The following is a 23,325-nucleotide window of genomic DNA, read 5'->3' as shown; positions in this document are numbered from 1 at the left end:
GGGAGATATAGAGAAACCTAGTGTTTTTTCTGTATTTATGTGTCTGTTTCTGTGCGTGGGGGTGTTTGTGAGGCAGAGACAAGAACGGGGTGGGGGGGGTTGGGGGGTAGTGCACTAGTATAAGTGAAAGAGGGCGATGTTCTCAAGCATGCACTGACATGTCACATCGTATTTGTCACATTCCAAGGGAGAGCACCCGTACTCCCTGGTGCCTTGACCCTGCAGTCTGGTGGTGCTGTCTTGCTGTTGCCACACAACAGCCGCCGTTCCCCCGGATTGCGGGGCTGCGGATCACTGACCCTCGGCAACCCGCACTGGCAACCTCTGGAGTGCCCGGCAACTGTCCTCTGCACATCCCCATGCTTTGAACTCTCACCTGCGCCACAGGGAGGTAAAGGTGCATCTGCGTGTGTGCAGGTGTGCAGGTGTGCAGGAAAAAGGCGAACTATCACCTCCCTGAATCAAAATTAGCAATCACTTTAAGCTGAACTGAACTGTGCAACACCCAGCTCTAGAGCCACAGGAGGTTATTAATCTATGAATAGAGGTGATTGCAGTTGTCTTCAGGTGAATCATCTACTCCCTCTGTTCAGAACGTAACAGGTGTAAGAGTATGTCTGTTACCCTGGAGACGATTTGAAGTGTTTGAAAGGGCAAACGAGTCTGTTCCAGGATCTGCTAGGTTTACTGTAAAGCGCACACTGCCTATATAGAAAATGACATTTTGTGACAGATTTGAGCTTCCTGTTGACAACCGAGCGAAGACATCGTTTTTTTTCCACCTGCTATGAAAGCATAACACAAAAGCACTCAACATTAGTAGGTATACATTCATTGTAGCCTTTGCCATAATAGCACCATACATGTGTTTTAGCATTTTAGACACATCAACAACAATGCAAAAATGCTTCCCTCTATCTTCCTGACATACGTCATGCACATAATTGTATATGGTGTGTACTGTATGCTGGTGTACATTATAGACAGTTTGTGCCGATTTACAGCAATTGCAATATTTAAAATGTTGAGTTCAACAATATGCAATTCAATATTTCAACAGAAGTGAGATGGGATTCAGACTTGAACACAGTAGTGCACCCTTCCAGCCCAGTAAGAGAGCAGCAAATGTCTTAAGTTCTTGGCTAGCTTGAGCAGAAATTGTTGCTGGAATATTTAGAACTAAAACAAGGCCTTTGAAAATTTCTCTTTGTAGTGTGAACACATACTAAAAATCATTACATCATAAAATATACATCAATTACCTACGCAAGTGAAAACACTGGTCAGTCTGGTGTTTTGCCAGGCCAACCCCTGGGCTCCTACTCCAGTCAAAGCAATTACGCAAATAAGTCTCTGCTGTTCATTCCTGTGTGTGATGAACAGACGTGCCGGATACCTTTGTAATTCCATTTGAGAGAAAGAAACATATTGCAGTCTCACACCTCTTAACAATGCCTCCCACTCCAGGCCCCCCTTGCAGGGAGATGCTGCTGTTTGCAGGCTGTTGCTATTATTGTTTTGTTCTTCGTGTCAAGTGTTTACATCACTTCTTTAATTAATTAGCTCCTTTTTAAATAAAACCTCACTCTAATCACTAACACGAGGTCAAAAGCTGTTTATCTATTGTATTGTTGTGATAGAAACCTTATGTGCTGTAGGAACAATGTGTGTGTGTGTGTGTGTGTGTGTGTGGGGGGGTTGCTACTATCCTTTTAATGGCCGCTATTTTCTTTTCCGGTATAATGGCAATCATGCATGTGACGTTTACAACTGATTATTACAGGTTTTGTATCTCAAATAGAACGGACAGAGCGTGTCTTAGAGCTATTATATGTGTGTAGTGACGGGATAATTGTAAAGCGAACTTCAAGCAAGAAGAGGAAAACAAATAAAGTCAGTAGAAATATTTCTATATTATCAACTGGCAAAATGATTCTGCGTAATGTGATGTGATTAACGCTCATTGAATTATCCCAGGATGCTGCCTGTTGCTCAAAGGTCCTGTGACAAATGGCAGAGAGAGCTAGCCACTTTCTTGTGAACAAACTTAGAACCCGATAGTATTTATCTTATTATTAATCGATTAGTATTTGCCTCAGGTGTTGATGGAGATGAAACAGAACTAAACATTTGTGAATATTATACTTTCATACACTCAGAGGCCAAAAATTATTGCTGCAAATCTTCCACTTATCTGTAAATAAGTTCTCCATCTCAACTTTATACCGAAATCGACCAAAATGTGAGGGGTTTTTTTTTACTGCTTGTTTTTGCTTCCCTCAAACGACCAAGAGATTGAGTTATGTAGATTTACAAGACTTGCACAAGAAAATACAAAAAATATAAAGTGAACATTACTTTGAAATGTCAAGTGAAATATGGTTTCTAATGAAATAAAATCTGAAAAAGTTGCCAGTTTGGTACTAAAATCCTGGTTCACACAGAAGAAAAAAAACAGATATCATAGCCGGACATAAAGGCATTTATATCGGCCATATATCTGCCATTTGTCCTGCCAATAATTCCTTCACTGATCTGCAATAAGAATTCCCTGTAGGATGATTGACTTGTAATAGTAGCCATGACTCTTAATGTGTCCCTCTGTTTAGGACCTGACTGAATAATTTATGTATGGGTAAAATGATCAGTTGTAAAGCTTTTAGAATCAAGTGCCATTTCCATTTCTGCAACAACATCCTTCAGAGGTCATGACCTTTTGCCTTGTTGTATGATACCGACAAGGAGCGGATGAGCAGAAAGACCTAGAAGGACAGACAAATGACAAAAGAGGGCAAGACAATGTGAGAGATGGATTCAGAGAAGGGGGGAAAAAGGGGGAAGGAAGAAACAAAGGAGAGAGTGACAGAGCAGTGGGAGGTGTGTGCTGTTTGTCAGCACAAGGAGAGCGAAATGTCAGCTTTTGTGCTGCATCAGTGAGTGATGGCTGCCATTATCCCACCCAATGGGTATAAGCAGGCAATATTAGCACACCGTTTCCACACCCAGATGAAACAGGCAGAGTTCTCCACAGTGGGGATACCCAGAGCCAGCATGGAAAATGGAGTGTGAAAGCATGCGAGGCATAAAGATTGTTGAGCTGAGATATAAAAAGACTAGCGGAAGGGGGAGTAGAAGAAAAAAAAAACAAAACAAGATAAAAACGGAAGAAAAGAAGCAGGTGTCGCCGCACACAAAAGACAATCACAAGAAGGCTGGTGATGAAAAACAGAGGAAGAGAGGAAATTAGAACAAAGCATCCGAGTATCCCTGTTGTTTCAGAAGTTCCTGTAATGTTTTAAAATATAATGGTCCCTCACTGCACAGACCACACGGTGTGATCTGACATGCATTGAACAAAGTGGCAGAGGCAGATATGGTGGTTTGGGGCACTGCAGTGGGGACGCACACAATGAGAGTTGTAATTATAGAACAAGCACACCTCACTGGCGCTCGTAACACAGAGGGGAAACTACCTGTAATTGTTTTAGCAGTATGAATGGTTATGCATGTGTGTGCACGTGTGAGTGAGAGAGAGCACTTCTATTCATACATTCGTGGACCCAGGAAGCCCTGTCACAGGACCCACTGTATAAAGAAACCATTTCTGACATTTAATCATTTCATAAAGATCAGTACAGGGAAGATTTTTACAGTAAAAGTCACCAACCAGAAGGTGAATTTTAGAGAAACATCAGAGGGGGTTAACAGTGATATCTGACATTTGTAATGTAGTAATTCTGGATATTACAGTGTGTTATGGTATATACTCCAACAGCACCACCACCAGCAGCAGCAGCAGCAGCCAAAGAAAAAAATCCTTCTAATCTTAATTGTGCTTCAGTTTTTACATTGCAGCTTTACTAATGTGTCATCCATCATTGTAGGAAGCTGCATCTTGTCTGGCATAGTGTGTAAAAAAAAAAAAAAGACAAAGCTACTAAATTAGAGAGACATTAACACACCGGATATGTCCTGGATAGGATATATCCTATGTATTGATTGGTTTCCCAAGGCAAGCACAGGAAGTTACGATAATTTGAAGTTACTTGGCAGAGATATTATATCAAAATGCTAAATACTGTCAGGATATTTCATTTGTTTCAGCAATCTCTTGGCCTTAGAGGCTACATATTTCTGGCAGATGGAAGCATGAGGGGGTGGGAGATTTAACGGTTGTAGTTTTATCACAAGCTGAAGTAGCATGTCTGAAAGCCAGGCAAAAAGAAATAACTGAGTTATTATTGATAAAACTAAACCTGTCAAATAGATATGCTGTCCTATGATGACTGTGTGACTGAACTGTAAAACATGTCGAAAAAGCGAGTCACTCCAATAACATTCCTCGCTGAAATGCAATAGTTGATGCGGCAGCTGTAAACGTCTTTAGACTAAAAAGTATTTACTGCTATTTGCCTTTGCCGTGCAAAAATAACTTCACACTGAAATGAAACAAAATATGTTTTCCAGATACTCAGAAACGCCATTATTTTGTCGACACAAACAGGACTACATGCTGGCGTCTGCGTGTGTCAAGATGAAGCTGCTGTGATGAATCTGCCTCAGTAAGTGATTCACACTCCCCTGGGCCTTCAATCAATGTTATGTTTTGCTCTGAGATTTGTAATGGCATGTATAATGACACGTTTTCCTTTTGATGATGCAGATAGAGAAAGAAAACACAAAGGGAATGACTCAGGCAATCACACCATTATCAGAAAATGTCATGGTGAGTCAGAAGCGCAGAGAAAGTTTGTATGCTGTCAATGAGTAACCCAGGTGCATTAATCTATTGAAATGCTACACTGTCTTTGTCAGGACGCTCCTGTGCAGCATAGATATGGTTCAAAAAGCAGAGGTATTCAGACAGATGAGTTTTAAAGTGGACCGACGCACAGTTCAGCCGCATCTAACCCCATATGCTCAGTCCATTCAGCAGCTATGGCTCACCTACCCCTAGTCTGTCTCAATATGAAACGAGTCAACAATATGAAGGCAGCAAAGTAATCAAAACAAAGACCTCGAAGTGTACATTTGATTGAGAACTGAGGGGAAGGTGAAAAGAGGTGAGGCTGAGAAAACTGTAATTCTAGACTATAAAGACTTCCTCTTGCGGGAAAGATGGAAGTGAACCGAAAACGGCGAGGTGTCAGCATCAAAAGGAGATTATTTGTTTTCAGTACCGGAGGAGGGCAGGAGCGCGAGTCACACGTTAAAAACTAGAAAGATGATGTGGTGGCAGCAGGGGGGGAAAAAAGATGTTTTTATTTCAACTAGTTTGTCTTCAATGCAAGCACAGGCGCAGCCATGATGGATTACTGAACGGGTCTGTGCGAGGGGCCCATGGGGTCAGGGAGTCCCCAAGCCAGAGCCTACGTTTGATCTGGTTCTTAACATTTTTGTTGCAAAGTCACTCTAATGACTACAAAGACTCAAAATGACTACAAAGAGATGCAAAATGAGTACAAGGTGACACAAAACAACATGAAATGACTGCAAAAAAAGAAAAAGACAAACACGACAAGAGGCAACAAAGACAAAAAACAAGTACAAAGCAACACAATGTGAGCAAGAAGAAAAGGAAAATAACCACAAAATTAGATTCTTTTTTTTAAAGGAAGGACAAAGAGCTACCACACAACTACAAAGAGACACAAACTGACCAAAAGGATGCAGAACAATTACTGTAGCTACACGGCAACACAAGTTAACTCCACCGAGAGATCTGAAGATACAGTACACAACTACAAAGAGTCAAGGTTTGTTGTCACTATGTGGGAGGGTTAGAGTGTCTTCAACACGCCAAGAGGCCTGTTGTCTCATAATCCATCTACAGGCACAGTTCCCACACAAACAAACTCATTGTCTTGGATGGGAAATATTGTTTCAGCTGCAACACGTTGGCTCCATTCACTGGCAGATACGATGCCTCTGCAGTAACAGTAAACGTTCTACCTACAGTCAATATCACACCTATATAATTTTGTTCCTTTACCTCCTCTCCTCTGCCTTGTCTTGTTTTGAAGCAGTGACAGTTTGGCACGGGAATGAAAATCAGATCGCAGGGGATGATTGTGCTTTTCCATCAACACAGCCAGTGAATGCATTCATTGTGCCTGCGATTGTTAAGAGCGCCGACAATTGGTTTAAAAAGATCTTTTTCCTATTATGCCTGCAAAGCCTGGAGTATGATCCTATCTTCCCACCTATTCTCAACCACCTCTCCAGTAACTTTCAAACACTTCCCGCAGACATTTCTGGCGTTTTTCCGTCCAAGATTGAACTAAATGAGAATGGATGTCATGGAGTTTCATTTTTTGGGGAAACGAGGACAGCGTATGCCTCTTACTCTAAATCAGCTCCATCAGTTCGCTGAACTCCGCTCCTCGCTGTGACAGTTGAATATGTGTGGGTGACAGTACAAACAAAGGTGAATCGATGCATTTCCCCGAGGAAGAGACAAAGGGAGGTTGAGAGGAAGACAGAGAGTGTGAGCGAGAGGGGGGAGAAAAGACTGAGAGATGAAGGTGGCAGCGTGACATAGGGAGTGTGACAGTGTCATGCAGGCTGGTTTCATCGTTTCTCCCCAGCGCCCTGGGGAGATCATTAGCTCACAATATGGAGTCTATCAATCCTCACAGAATACCACTCTCCCCTCCGGATACATGTCCCATCTGCCTGCCTCTCTCTCTGTCTATCTGTCTATTTGTCTGCATTCTTCTTGTAGATGTACATTCAAGATCATGAAAATCTAGTTAGCAGGTTATCTAGCCCTTGGGGGTCTTTCATGGATAAAGACAGTAGCCTAAAGAGTCGCTATTATCCCCAATGAAAGCACAACTCCTACACCCTGTGTGTGGCTGTCAGTGTCCTGTCACCTTCGTTGACTTCACTTGAGATTTAGGTGTTTACGCCCATACGCCGAAGAAGGAATAGGCTCATTTAGAGTAAATCACCAAGGTCTTGATGGATTTGGTGGATTCTGTAAACCAAAAACTTGAGTGAGGTAAACAAGCAATTTACTTAGTATGCAACAGGTAGGCAGTCAGTGAAGGAAGACAAATTGAAACAGGAAGCAGGGACGCCAATCAAAACCAAAAACACTCTGGCTATGTAGCGCAAAACAATCTGGGAAATGGGGCTACCTACTGTGTGTGTGTATATATATATATACTGTATGGAGTGGCTAATAAGAGGTCACAAGAGGCAGGTGCACAGGCAGACACCTTTGGACCCCACTGAATGTGCAACCACAATATAAATATGACCAAGCTGGTGGAGATGACTGTATGGGACACAGCTGTAAGGAAGATGTTTATATGATTGAATAGGACTATGCATTTAGACTCCATCATGATAAACAGGCTCCTCACACAATGCATGCTGGGATAGGCTTCAGCAGCAGAGCCCCATTATAACAAGTAGGTAATGTTAATGGGTGAACGAACGGAAAAGTCAAGAAGTTCATCCCCACTCTTCCTCATAGAGGTCATTACATACGTATGCATACACTTACAGCAGTTGCTCATCAGTTCTGCCAAGAATTAAAAATACACTTAGAGCATCCTGCCATGTGCTTTGCCCCCCGCCCGGTTTAGAAACTATGCAGATAGAGCAGTGTTTCCAGAAGCAAGACAGTGAACCATTGACCGAGGTGGCAAAGAGGTGAATGTGTTCCTAATTGGAAAAGGATGTCACACACACACACACACAGCACACACGCATTCTTACACATGCACATGTGCACGCGCACGCATACACACACACGTACACAGACACCCTCTGGGAGGTAATCTCTCTTCCTGTTCTGGCTATGCCTGGCCAGCCAAGCGGAGCTGCCACCTCATTGTGTCCTTCTGTACCAAGGCTCTGTACGGTCTTCCTGCAAGCAGAGAGAGAGAGAGAGAGAGAGATCAGGAAAAAGAGACCAAGGGAGAGAGGGAGGGAAAGAGACCAAGGGAGAGACAGAAAGAGGGGTGATTCCGCCTCCACCACGGCTGCATGTCCTGATGCCCTGCAATACAAACAGAGACTTTAGAGGCTGCAACATGTGACTCACAGCCTGCTATTTTTTGTATGTACTGTATATATGATTTTCTGTTTGACGTGTGTAGTTGCTTTGTCTGTTTATTCAAGTTAATAGTTGAGCATGACAAGTGCTGGTCTGGAAGAAAATACCAAAGACTAAAAGTTTGTGGAGGTCAAAAAAGAAAAGAAAATGAACCCGACAATGTGAAGCACAAACTCATGCTGCAACAAGACATGTTTAACAGATATGTCATAAATGGAAATTAAAATGATATGTGGGGAGCAATAAATATGCAGTTTAATGGCTTCACACATCCCTCCAGGGGGGCAATGAGTTCTTCTGTTCTCACCCACACACTCATTTGAACACAAAACGATTTCATCATTAACACTGAACGCAAACAAGAAAAAAAAAATCATTTCGGCAGAGTTATTTGTTTCATATCACTTGTCACGTATAGTCCGCATCTGGCATCCAGCACCCTCTTACTTTTGTTTCTTGAGTTTTTCAATTTGTTTCACCTAAGAGGTTTTTAAAAATTCATTAAAGAGTCTCATATTGATTTTTTATTAATAGGTTGTTTGTTGTAATAAATTATTTTGTTCTTAAGGCAATGAATATGCAAAGTTGAAATGCAGTTGGTGAGGAAAAAATGGCCTTGGGTGCCAAAACCAGCAGAGAGGGAAAAAAAATAGATGTCTTTATTCTGTTTTCTTTTTTAAAAAAAAACAACAACGCTGAAGTAATCGTTAACTGTATATGTATATTGCCGTTCTCACTCAGGTTTGCTCCCTGAGTCATTTACTCGTGATCAATAGTGTGTACGTGTGTTTTCTCAAGTGTCTGCCCTCCATAATAAAAGAATGACATACTACTGACACAACACATTGTATTGAAATTGAATTAATATGAATATAAATAAGGCTCTGCTTAGTGAAGGTGACATATAATCATTATGGCCTTGTCATTTTACAGCATCGGGGAAGGTTTGTACGTGGGAGTGAGGTAGGAAAATAAAGATGCTAAAATTACAAGATAAACAATACATGTACACGTTATACAGTAGTGCACAGAAGCCTTAATTTCAATGTAATTTTATTTGAGATGCCAATGGCAGCTGTTTATAGGATTATACAGGGGAGATAATATTTGTTCATGGAGCTGCAACTAATGATTATTCTCAATATTTGTTAATCTGTTGACTCTTTTTTTTTTAAATAAATTAAATAATTGCTTGGTATATAAAATGTTTTGAAGGATATCCCAACAGTTTTGTCCAACTAACAGTCCAAAACCTGAAGAAATCCAATTTACTATCACACCACTCAAAGGAGAGCAGCGACTGAGAAGCCGGTAATGAGAAAATTTGGCACATTTGCTTGAAAATAATAGCTTAAATAATGAGTCATTCATGAAAATGACTGATGCTGATTATTTTTCTGTCAACAGAATCAATTAAATGATTCAGCTGTAACAACCCAGCAATATTTTTCCCTGAAAAGAAAAGTAATTCAATAAACTTTTTGGTCATTTTTGTTTTTGTGTTGCTGTCGTTTCAGATAAGACAGCATTATGTCGCCATATGTCCCTACTTGCGCCTCTCTGCTCCTGCATATATTTGTGCTAAAAAAAGTGTAAATATTCAGTTACAGCAAAACATTATTCAGAAAAGATTTATTCATTTAAGAGTGTTTGCACAAGACTGGAAGTAAGATGAGGGGCAGACTGTGCGAGGGGTTAAGTCGGGTTGTTCAAGGAGACAACAAAAATTGGGAAGACATTCCAGCCGCTATGAGCACGCACACACTCACACACACTCACACACATACTGTACTCCCACAGTAGCAAGTCTGAAGCTGCCTAGCAACTCTTGTTAATGCGTTATTGGAGCTGCCATCCTGATTCGGTCTATTTATCGCTTTTTTCAAGTTTGTTTACTGCAGCCCGTAAGTCATGCCAGCAACAGACAGACCATTCCTCTCTTCTGCACGTATAAAACTTTTACTGGGCTAACAAACTGCAACCGTCGACAGGGACGCTGGTGGGCCGGGGAGGGAGGAAACAGCAGGAGAGAAGAAAAGGGACAATTTATAGCAACTTGTAAATTTGTCCATCAGAGATTTCATTCTTATCAGACCAACTCTGCTCTCTTACAGTAGGTCCACAATGAGCCGTCTGGACTGAGATCAATTCCACCCTTCAAACACAACGGCACATTCAACTCAAAATGAAAAGATGCTTTATTTCCGAGAGAGGGAGAAAATAAAAGAAAAGATGTGTTTTTCAAGCAGCTAAATACCTTCCATTAGTGGATGGATCCTGTTTCACATATAGGCAAGGATTAGGGGGGTAAATGAGAAGTAACAGAGAAAAGGCTTTAACTGAATTTAACATCATGATGGCGAATGCCGGAGCATTAAAATCGGGGATGCTCTGTTTGTTAGGGGAGCTAGTGATTATTGTTTATTACTTCAATAAAAGCCATACAATCCTCAGCCTTCCCGTGCCCATCTGGTATAATGACAGCTTAAATATTCAGAGCTGTGCAGCCGTAAAATAAAAACAGAATGAGTAAAAAATAAAGTGTGTGTAGTACTGTAGCTGGCTAGCGTCCCCCCAGGGTTTTTTTTCCCATACACCTCCAGTTTTGGATTGAGAAATGGACTGGCATTCAAGAGCAGCCGCTTGGCTCCATAACAATGATGCACAAGGGTTTTTTTTCTCCTATGTTTTTTTTCTGATCTACCATCATGCGTGAACATATGTATGCACGCATATACACACTAAAACAAAGACATATCCACACAACAACACAAACATGGAACTAATCACATGCCCAGAGGACATGATATAACGAGATAAACTGCAACAATTTAGCATGCGCAGTAATTAAACCAAAATATCATACATACACTGCACCATTTAAGCTAACACAATTAACTCCGGGGGCCATGGAGGATCTCAGAGGCTCGGTGAACCTTATAGAGATTTGTACCGGGTCCCAGTCAATCCTCATTTCATATAATTCTTCCAAGTATCATGTAACCGTCTGCATTGTGCACCTGTGGTGTATTAGGAAGGCCATTTGGCTCTGATTACACTCTGTCTCTGGCGGGCTGTCTGTTTTGTCATCGCATTTTCTCTGCCAAACTGTTTTGCTTTTGCGGGGAACACTTACTTCACCGCCATATCTGCCTCTCTAGTTTTCTCTCAAACCTCTTGGCATTTCTCTCTGCATCGCCCCCCCACCTCCACTCTCTTCCTCTCATCTCCTTATGCTGGGAGGAAGGCCACTGTAGGCGATCGATACCTGACAATATGGCAAAATCATATATTTTTCCTCGTCTTAAGCAAATTCAATTTGGTCCTTAACATTCCAGTGGCTTTAATTAGATGCCCACGGTAGCAAATTGCAATTTACATTTTTATAGTTTTTCGAGTTAATTAGCTTGCTCACTCAGCCAGACCCGACTTGTTTATGCTTCCCCCCTTTTTCTTTTCTCATTCTTCCCACTCGCCTAGTGTTTGAGGCCTCAGCTTATGTTGTGTTTACCAAGAAAAAAAAGGTTAATGTCACACATTCCTTTTCAACAAACCAAATAAAACATTAAGTCTACAAACACCTCTTTTATTAGCCATTTAGAAGATAGGCTGCTAGCTACGGTGGGTTGTTTTGACTATATCAAAAAGTTTCACTGCCTCGCCAATGTTACATCCCATTACACAAAAACATTTTAATCATCTCTTTTATGAGCACAGACCCTTTAAAAGCCAAGTAACTTGTCATGGCTCTTCCCTGTTAAACTCTTCCCTCTTAACACCCACTGATCCAAAGAGATGCGTTGCAATGGGCCTGCCTCCTCCGGCACAAACCACTGCGTTGACCTCTTCAATGGGTTGACTTATGGTAACAGATGAATAGATGTCACCAAGTGTTAAAAACTATTCACTAGGAAAAAAGTTATGAAATTGCCAACATTAGGATTACTTACTATCATTTCTTCTTCGAGGCAGACTATGCTACAGGGGACTCTATGAGACAATCTTATGGACCACTCAAACCAGGCCTACAGTAGCTGGTTAGCATGCTAACTCCAGTAGAAGAAAAGAAGTGATATAAATGTTAGTTGTTTTTCACCACTGGCAACTTTAGTGGAACGAAATTTGATGCTGAACTTTTTTGGTTACCTTTGTACTGGCAAGTACAACTACGTAGCCTAATATTGACTTTTGACTGATTTAAGGTTAGAGCATGATGACATTGTTGCAGTTAAGGGCTAAAAACCCTATTTGTATTCCTGTCCTTTAACTTATAATTTAGTCTAAACTATGGGGTAATGGAAAATCAACCAGGATGAAATGATTGCATGGTAAAAAAAAAAAAAAAAAAAAAATTGTGTTTATGGAGTTAGCTAGTAGCTTCAGCTGCATCATTGCCCCAACACAAATAGGCTACAGTGAACTCTTCATGAATTCATCCACTATAACCTTAGTCTTTTAAGTAGAAAAAAAAGTTCTAATGTCTCTTGAAGCCAAAATACACCAAAGTCACCCCAGAAATATACATCTCTGAAGAGCTGCCTCCTGCCAAAATATAACTGACCTGAACTTTTTCAAGCTTTTCATGTAAATAAATGAAACTGCAAAGTGAGGGCTCTGACCTACCGCTGTCAAAGAAAAGACAAGAAACTGTTTCCCCTCTTTGTAACTTGTCTGACATTTTCTTGTTCCTTTATCCACCCCATTACCATGTTTATTCCCAAACCAAACCTCCCTTCTTAGCTGACAGATATCCAACACGAGTGAGTGGCGGAGGCGGGAGAAAATGGGGGGAGATAAAGTGGGAAGAAAAGTCTGTAAGTGCAACAGAGGTAGACAGAAAGAGAAAGACAGCGGGAGAGAGGGAGAGTAAGTCAGTGCAGCAATCAGCTGAGTAGACAGGCAAGTCACCTCTACTGTCAGTCACCACTCCCCCCTGTGACCAGTGGACTAAATGAAACAAGGCCTTAGAGGTCCGCCATGTTGTCTTCTGTTTCATCCTCTTGCACCATCACTCTTCATCTCCTTTACAGACATCAGACATTTAGCCATGGAGCCCCGGAGACTCTGTGGCCGGATGGGGGACCAAAGGGTTGCTGACTGCCAAGAGACCATGTAAGTGCTGACCTCTATTACAACGCTATTAAACGACTTGTGTCCTTCTCCAAGGTAAGGCAGCACGTCCTCCTCTTCCTTCTATCTATTCCTGCCTCCCTCATCTCCGTTTCTTCGGTAGCGTCCCTTCCTCATTAAAACATCACATCCATTTAGTGAGGTCTGCTCTGACATATTGTACAGCGTGTGTTGTTATTGTTTGACTAAGCCTATTACTACCAGGGTCTCCTGGAGGCAGAGAGGAGAGACAGGGACTAATGTTCATGTTCGCCACTAATTGCTGGTTTTATGCTGATAAGAATGAGGTCAGAGGTTGAAAAAAGGAAAAAAAAATCAAAAGGCGGCTGGCTGCAAAACATCAACAGATAATAAGTTATGACCGTCTGCTATATGGTGTGATGATTGTGGAAATGGGGCAAGCAGAAGCTTTCCATCACATGACAAAGAGAGAGTAAGACCATCAGCATTTAAACATCAGCTGTCAGATCATTTCATGGACCAGAGACTAGCCGTTCACACATTTGTTCTCCCTGTGAGCTTTTAAATACCACGGAACAAATGAATGAATCAATCTTTCCCTTTCACACCCAAGCAGTCTTTACCAATTTGGGAAAGACAAATAACCTTGGCTTAGATCTTTTAAAAAAATGTTGCTGGACCCTCTGTCTACAAGCTAAATGAACACAAGTATCTTACTGATGGGGGGTTTCTTTTAAGTATTGGAGGACTGAGAGTGCAGAAAAATGCTTTCATTTTAAAGTCTGTGGGGATAACTCCACAGCCCGCAGGCTGCATCATTATAGGCAATATTTTGGTGGAAAACATGCCCAGGGAGCAGCTCCTGGCGCTGAGAGTACACTATTTGAAATCACACAGAATCTTTGAAAGCAAACTTCAGTGTTTCTTTGGCGCTTCAGAGCTTCCTCTCCTTTCTATATAACCCCCTAAACAGGTTGTGCGCTCAATTGGAATTCACCCCCTCTAATTATAGACCGTTTGTTTTTCTATAAGCACAGCTGCACATTTGAATTCTGAGTGTTATTTTTACAAGGATGATCCATCTCGTTTCTTGTGACAGCTCAGTCCTAGTTTAGTTTTGAAGTACTTTTCAGTTGTCCTAACCTTATTTAGCTTTTCCTGTAGTAACTATTCCATTCTCAAATCTGAGAAGCAGCAGCATGCACGCAGCCAAACACCACCAGTCCAAAAAAGCGGCATAATCTCCGCCTGAGGGATCGAGGGGAGAGGGTGAGGACATGGGGGCGGAAGGGAGAGGAGGGCCTCTGACCTGATGTTCTAGCCTCTATCCGCTAATTAGTCCTATTCACTAACCAGATGCTTATAATTAAATTTACATGCAGTGGTGAATAGCCGGATGAAAAAGAACAGATCCATCAGGAGGCCGTGGAGGAGGCGTTCAGCGACCATCACATGGCGTGTAAAATACACAAGAACATAAAAAGCTCATTAAGAGAGACAATAAAGGGAAAAGACCCCCGGAGCACTTCAAACACCATCTTGAGCTGTACCCTGGAAGCATCCGCCCACTTTCACCTGCCTTCTCTCCCCCCTCCTCCCTCCCTATGCCACATTCCCTCTCCACCTTTCCTTCTGTCTTCCTCATCTCTTCTCAATCACGTTTGCGTTCGGGGCTGTCAATCAGCACTCCCGCTCTTTTATTCGGCACCTGTCCCGTGGCGGGTTGTTTGTTGTCATGCAGCCGATGTGTGGCGACCAGAGGCAGACCCTCTTTCCCTCTGGAGATGTTCAGGGAAGAAGAAGAAGAGGGCAGAACAGAGAACAAACTCCTCTTTAATGCAGTTTTGGCACAGTGCCCTGGCTGATGGAACTAGCTGCAGAAGGAAAACAACAACACACCACAGTGGAAAAGCCTTACTCACTCACTTACTCCCACTTCGATGCTCTGGCTAGTTAATTATTGCTCAGAGCTATTTAAATACACCTAATTAAAACAAATGTAAAGTAGATCATTAGTTGAAAGATGTTTGCTCCTCACTGGAGGGGGACCAGTGGTGTGGGCATGCAAACAAAAGGGCACCCAAGAATGCTCTGTGGTCAGTGACTGCTGAGATATTCATCAGGAACAAGGCCGATGAAGGATAAGCTGGCACGAAAATGCCATTACTGTTTTCCCATGGATTTAAAAAAAAAAGAGGCAAACAATGGTTTAATTTCCAGCTAAACACAGCAGCCAGCAGGCTGTGAGCTGATCAAACAAAGTACATATAGGGGGCAGATCATCAAAAGTAAATATCAAAGGAGCTGACAGCCAGAGGTCTAATTGCTGTTATTTCCCATGAGGTCTTCCCGTGTTCTGTGGATAAACAAACTTGAGCGAGGAGATGAAGGAGTGTACTGTAGGTACAGACACACACAGACACACAAAGCACTTGCCACTTTACAGGAAAAGAATGTTTAATGGGCCTTTTTTTTTTTCATGGCAGGCATTTTGGTGCATTTTGAAAAAAGCACAGGTGTAATTAATAACACTGATAATGATGGCTGGATTTCATTTATGTGTTCCAGTTTCACGCTGTTAAGCACGTCGGCTCATTGGCGATGTTTACTGGGACACTTATATGGAACAGTGCCATCATTAGTGTTATTAGTTACACCTGTACTATTCCTGCTATGACGAGTCGAAACGTCTGCAGTAAAAAGTGTCCAGAACATTAATTCTCTGAAAAACCAGACTGAACTAAATGACAAAGTTTTTTTTAATGTTTTTGCTTCCTAAAATAATATCTATAACATAATACTAAACGACAGTGTAGTTAACATTAGGGAAAGATGTTGGTTACAGCAGATATGCTATAATTATGGTGTTTGACAATTACTGTAAAACACTTGGTTAGGGGAAAATCATGGTTATGGTTAATTAAAGACAAACAGTAATTGCTCTGTGACAGACAAGATGCAAATTCTGTCAGCATGAAAGTCAGACATGCTACACACCCATCCACCCACCTCCACCAGCTCACCTTCTTCCCCGCTGCACAGGGGGGAGGAGTCATCCAGTATGGGTGGAAGAGAAGAGAAGAGAAGAGAAGAGAAGAGAAGAGAAGAGAAGAGAAGAGAAGAGAAGAGAAGAGAAGAGAAGAGAAGAGAAGAGAAGAGGTGTGTTTTTCAGTGAGGTAAATCAGAGAGGACCTGCTCCACTCTCCAGCAGCATGAAGGCCTTCTCCTGTGTCAGCCTTTAATTAACTATTGACCGTGCCACCAACAGGAACCAAGAAGCAGTAGACAAAAAACCTAGACAAAAGGCTAATGGCCTGAAAACGTGATCCCTTAAAGGCCTTTCCTCCGCTCCGCTCATCGCTTCTCCCCACTTTAGGCAGCGTTTCAAATCCATGCTCAGATGAGCCTGCCGCAGCCGGCACACAAGTTCAGTCTTCCCAGAATTTACGGATTTTTTTGATCCAAGTCTGATGACAATTACACACTCACGCAGATGCTGCCAACACATTCAGGAAGGCTTCTCAGGTGCACACACGTACACACACACACACTCTCTCCTGCTTGTTGTTTACGTGTCAGCACAGTGTGTGTGCATACCTGTATGATCGAATTGGCAGCCGAGACAAAACAAGTCAAACAGAGGGAAGCTGAAAATGTCTGCGAATGTGGCAGAATTTTTTTTGCGACATTACTGCAGGCATCGCGGTGGAGGGACAGCGTGTAGTCACACAACATATAACACATCCGCCGAGCCACAGGGACCCCGTTTCTACTGCTCACACTCTGACAGGGGCCAATATGTAAAACACACTCCCACACACAAATTGTATATGCAGACGGTGAGAGAAACAAACAGCTTCCCAGTTATACTCTGCAGCATGCCAGGGTCTGACCCCTGAGGAACAGAAGCCTGAACCACCAACTATGCTCATCTGTTAACAGGTTCAGTTTTAATTGCACCAAACAATAGTTAATTTAGTGTGTTTTTTTTAACCTTGCAGTCTATATAAACTATATCGTATTCATTATATGCATTTGCAGCCAACACAGAATAAATAAACACAAAGAAGAAAGGTGTTGCTAGGACATGAGATCATTAACAAGCACAATCAGTCAATCATTGCACTCCCCCATTAGCTGCAGCCACCTAATGCAAATTAACAATAATTAAGAGGGAGATATTGTATTTCTTTTTACGTGTCCATCCTTGTCTGTCAATCATTTTTCCCAAGAATAATTACAGGAATAATTGTCACCTGCAGCAGCGATTGTGCACAGCTCTGCTCTGCACCTGTAATTATAGAGATATACTGTAATGTTAAGCAGAATGTATCGCCACACGTTTGATTGAAGTGCCTGTTGGTGTTCACCGCCCTCCCCCTGCGGAGGCAGCGTACCTACAGATTGTGGACAGTATGTACATTCAAGACTGAGGGACGAAGCAAGACAGATAACTCAAAGATACAAGAAGGAAAGGACGTGCGCTTGGTCCAATGGTTCTCCTTGATATTATAATGAGCCTCCGTGGTCTCCAAACATCCCCATAAATTTTCATAACTGGTGGGTGGACCATAGTTGGCACAGAAAGTGAGCAAATGGCTCGGGCTCAGGCATCATGAATATCAATGAAAGATGGGAAATACGACTGTCCTGATGAAGCGGGGACTGGGCAAACAAATCTCCAGCACTTCCAAACCGTAAATTGAACCACAGAATTTCCCAAGGCTCACGGTGGCTGTCCTTTTTAATTTGTCACTGTGCCTTGATTATGGTTTTTCACAATGTTTACAATAGTGTCCTACTCAAATGTGAGTTTCTGCTAAGACCATGAGACCTACATAACAAGCAACATGCTGACTTAAACATGAATTATGTGGTACATATGACGTGTAGCAGTATACGTCACTGTGAGAGCATAGTTGCTTAGAAATATGTCAAGACTATAGAAACCAGCTGATGACAGTTTAATTGTAGTTTATCACATACGCCAGTTAAAATAAACAAGTAATAGCGGCATTGATTGCACTGATACAATCATTGTTAACACTTTTGACCATTAAAAAGGTTTGCAGAGTGATAACAACTGGGTAACCATTTAGATTTTTGCTGAATACCTGCAGGTTTGTTTCACGGCACAGAGAAGAAAGTCAATTTCTGTTCTTCATTCAGAAAAACGGGGGGAAATCTTTGAGGGTTTTTGATGATGGCAGATGGTGGAATAAAGGAAAGCCTGGAAAAACTCGCTTCCATGCACGAGAACGCTTATCTTCTTCAAACACTGACAACCTTGCTGCATCAACTGGCATATGTGTGATGAGAGCCAGTGGAGTTTCCGTGGATTTCACTACCCAATCAAGCCCATCAATCATCTCGGCCACCGTCCTATTTTTTGCAACAGATGCACCAATGTATCATTATTAATTTGACACTGATATATTGATGTTTAATAATGTTTGATGTAGCATTTTCACAGGAACATTCTGATTTAATATTGCTCTTCCATTAAGTTTGGGGACTTGGAAAATTGTGATTTTAAAAAGAAATGATGCAGCAAAGGTCAATCATAGCAGCGCTAGGTATAAACTGTCCTCCCAAAATGAAGAACAGCATCAATCACTTTAGTAAATGTCCCAAAAAATGACATATGTAGGATTACAAAGTGTGTGACAGGAGCAAAAGAGGACGTTGGGTCCAAAATCCTCACAGGGAGGAGGGTCAGATCAAATCCTTGTCTGTGTCGTTATGGACATTTGGCATTTTTCCATTCATACTGAGGGATTATGGGATAGTTAAGCAGCGTTTCTTTGGTTCAACTTGAATTTTAGGGTGAATGCCTAAAATCTTTTCTTTTTTTTTTTTTTTGCAATATCAGATATGAAATGTGCTCATCTAGCAAATCTGATGGAAACCTGCCTGGAGACCTGATATCCGACTCTTTGGCTGGAAAGTGTTCGTTACCTGTTGGCTCACCGAGTGAGGAGAGCCGATGGTTACAGGAGTCAGTGGACAGCCGGCCTTTCCACTACAACAGAATTATGAGCAGGATGGATGGTTGAGCCATGACATCAATATCTACTTATCCATGTGTCCATCTAGAAATGAGCTGAGAGGAATGTGATTAAAAGGCTGTGTGATTCATGCTTTCAATTCTATTGATCTCCTTATATAAACCATTACTGGTGCCTCAAACACACACTCTCCCACGCATATCACATATGGACACACACAGGGCCAGCAAACACAGAAACACGCGTGCACACACACACACAGACAAATGCACCGTCCATATCTATAAATATCAACCTGAGGTAGACTGACTGACGACCTTATTTCCTCTCCCTCTTGCTCTTACCCCACACATACACATGCACACACACACACACACAGTGAAGCAACGCAGGCTTTCATATTGCCGGGGCAAGCTAGACAGCTAGTTTGCTGTGAATTTAAAGCGATAAGCTGAGCAGTGGCGAACAGTAGCTATTCCTGGACGTTAGGTGCACAAAACCGGGCACTGCCGGAAGATTTATCTCCTCCTCTGAAATTTCATTTGGGGGAAGGAATAATAAGGCCTAGGAAATGAAAGTTAATCACGAATCCTCTCTCACTTTCTCCCTCTTCCCTCTCTCTTTCTGACATTGGCTTTGAGAGCTTGGTGGAGGCCTGCTTCAGGAGCATTTTGCATTGCTGCCCCCCCCCCTCCCACCCTCCAACCCAACCCCGACGCAACCTTTTAAATGCTTCATAAATCAGAAACAAGTCGCACACCTCTGATGGTTTGTTGTCCCGCAGAAACTAATTACAATGAGAGAGCCCGGCCACCACTGAAACAAACTACAATGAAATGGTTCGGCGTCCAACTCCCTCTGGACGGTTCGGCAGGTTAAAGAGCGCAAAGAAAAGACTGGAAATGCTGTAATGTGGATTTCTTATTATTTCCCTATTTGGGAACATTTTTACTTCTCTTAAATCGTATTTTTTCATTTCAAGAAAATTCAGTCTAGCCTATAAACAGTCTTGGCCGACCTTCACAGCAACAGACAAATTGCTAGTTAAAAGGATTGTCCGACCTACAATGACTTCATGGGGAATAGAGGCGCACCTTTTGGGACCACCAAATACAACTTCTTCTGTACTAACAAATATCCATCCATGGAAGTAAAAAAAAAATAAGGCTCATCACTTCCTTCAGTATTTTCAACCCAGACAGGAATTAGGTTGAGCAGATTTTAAAGCAGCGAGTACAATGAGATCAAGATGTAAACATTGGGATTTTTTAGAACCTAAATGCAACCGTTTAGAAACTAATAATACACCTGGATAATGCTGCACATGCTGTTTGGAGGAAATTTATTCATCTGTGGGGTTTAAGCTGCTTGCACACTGTGACTCTACCTTATGCTGTTATTGACCCAGTTCAAGATCCATCTCAACCTGTGGGATTCAAGCCACAACTGGAATAATTCAATACAAAAGCAGGTCACATCCCTGCTTGAATAAGCAATAGAGAAATCCCAATAAACGGAATTACCATTAAAAGTAAAAATAAAAAACAAAAGCACAGGAACTGAAACCTAAACCTCTCTCATGCATCCCAATGGATCAATACCAATTATTGCAATGGGTTACAGTTATAATAGTTATCTCTTGGTAAGGTTTAGGAAAAGAATGCCATTTCAGATGCAACAAGTACTTTCTTCAACATTAGACTTGTTGTCGTGGTTACACATATAACAACTTGTTTGCTCATGGAAAAAAGAAACAACATGAACCACTGGTTTCACATGGAAATCAAACACTCTCTTGTGTCATATAACTGTGTTTTATTGAAAATGTATCTGCAGGTCAAAATAACCTGCCACAAAAATGACCTATGGGATCATTTTGTTCTTGTTTTTGTGATTCAAAGAGTAGGCTATTATCAATAATAATTTCCATTAATATTATTAAAAACCAAAATATTGCATTTATGGCAGTTGACTCTAAATATATTTTTCTTTCTATTGTTTAATATTACTAAAATGACACTGGGCAATATCAGCTGGACATTTTGACAAGTACAAAAGCTTCAAATGTCAAAAAAGACATTTGGTGACACTTTATTAATAATATTTTATTCTCTCTTCCTTTTTCCTGTCTCTTTGAACTTTATGTTTATAGACTTATAATGGACTCTTTTAAAATGAGCTTGACCCAGCCTTCTGTTTTGATCACAGGTTATTCTAAAGTAGTAATGGGGTATTTCTCAAGTAATTGACCAGGCCCAGAAATGCCATGATAGATATAATAGATTTTCTCTGAAAGCAAGGAGAGAGGAAAAAGAAAGAGAAAAAAAAGGGAGGGCATCAAAAAGGTATTTCCGATGTCGATGCCTCTGGAGTACCCTAAAGGTCGGCTGCATTAAAATATCCAGTTAAAATGACCTTGGGACCTGCTGCTGCCCCTCTAGTTCTCCAGGAATAACATTAATACACTTCATGCAAATAGGTGGAAACATGCAAAAAGTCAGAATATTAGCATAGTGGAAATGAGGCTGTTTATTGCTCTAGTTTACGATGGGGAACCCAGAGAGTGATTTTTACAAGGCACAGGATGTAAAGGCTTCTGGCTTTATGGTTGTTTAACACGGATAGCAAAAACCAATAGCATATTCTTCTAGGGCTGGTTTCCCTTATTGAGATCATAAGGTTTAGGCATTTATTCGAGCATCCATGTGAGCAAACGCCTGAATAAATACACCACAGACAGACACATACACCCTTACCAGAGGCCTGTACTACGAAGCAGGATTGGGGTAAGCGAGGTAACTGCAGGTTGTGACAGTAGTTTTTACCAGGATACATCATCAACTGATGCTACACACCTTCCTGCTCTGGGGCAGGTTAGGCTCAAGATAATAGACCAACGCATATCAAAGCACCGCCTACAGACCAATCAATTCTCTTGGAAAATGGCATCATCATGCATAGGAGAACCTGTGGAGCTGTGCGCGGATCGTGAGCGGCTCCTTGGAGACCGCTCAGAGACCGGCAATCTCCTTTGGCTTCCCCTTACGATGTTTTGTATCAGCGACCCTCATTACTGCAGGACCAGCTCCTCAGCAGGAGTGTACTCCTGTGTAGGAGGGACCCCTCCTGTCTTCTTCATTTCAGTTCTTTCTCTTGGCTGCAAGCATTGTCAAAGCCTTTTCATTGTGCTTTTGTATACCAATATCATCCTAGGTACAACTAATACAGACTGATTCAAGCACTGAAGCTTTGTACTTGTACTCATCAGATGTGTATGGTCAACCTATTTACCAGTTTCAATTATGTCGTAATTTAATTTTTTTACTTGCTCTAAAGTCTGTTTAACACCATCGGGGTTGTCACTGAAATAATAAGGCAAATTTGTCACACGCACCATAAAAATACATCTAACATATTAATTTAATGTGATACACAAATTTAATTATAGGCAGATCAATTTGTGCCCTAATGAAGGGCAGTAATATTAAAGGCCTATTAACTTACATTTACACAGTCAGCCATTTTTCCCTTGATGTCTTTCCGGCATTTGGCAGTTGTAACTGTGTTGCTGTTAACCTTGTTTATGGGTCATATGCTGCATAGAAAAAAGAAAGAAAGAAAGAAAAAGAGCTGACTTGATAACCACCATCGCGTGACCACTTGGTGCTTAGCTTGTTGTTAGGCTCAGTGAAGCAAGATAAGGAAAAGATATCATGGGTATGTTAAACTTTCCTCATACAGTAGTAGGCCTCTGTTAAAACCCTGCAGATAGCAAAGTACAACAGACTATCAAACTAACAAACCATCACTGAGCCTCAAGGTGGACCTGAGGAAGCACAACTGAAATGAAGTCTATGCTAATGATGACCTAACAAGGCCCATGAGGTTTTTAGGCTTTTCTTCACATTAGCTATGCTGTTACATTATCTATTAGCATATTATCACAAATGCTTGGAAAAGTATAGGAGTAAAACTCAAGAAATATGGGGAGTGCTCTGCAGCATGATTAAAAAGTATATTGGAAAAGCTGACAAATCAAGATTACGTAATAATAAATAAAATTATTGCCATTGAATTAAATTACTTTTTATTTTAAATGTTGTATACAATTGAGCAAATGGTCATGGTCATTATTATTGTATTTGTGTTTTTTGTATG

Source organism: Trachurus japonicus, chromosome 22, assembly GCF_045865225.1.
Source record: "Trachurus japonicus isolate A0001 chromosome 22, Traja_1.0".
NCBI lineage: Eukaryota > Metazoa > Chordata > Actinopteri > Carangiformes > Carangidae > Trachurus > Trachurus japonicus.
Note: the sequence above shows the minus strand (reverse complement) of the source record.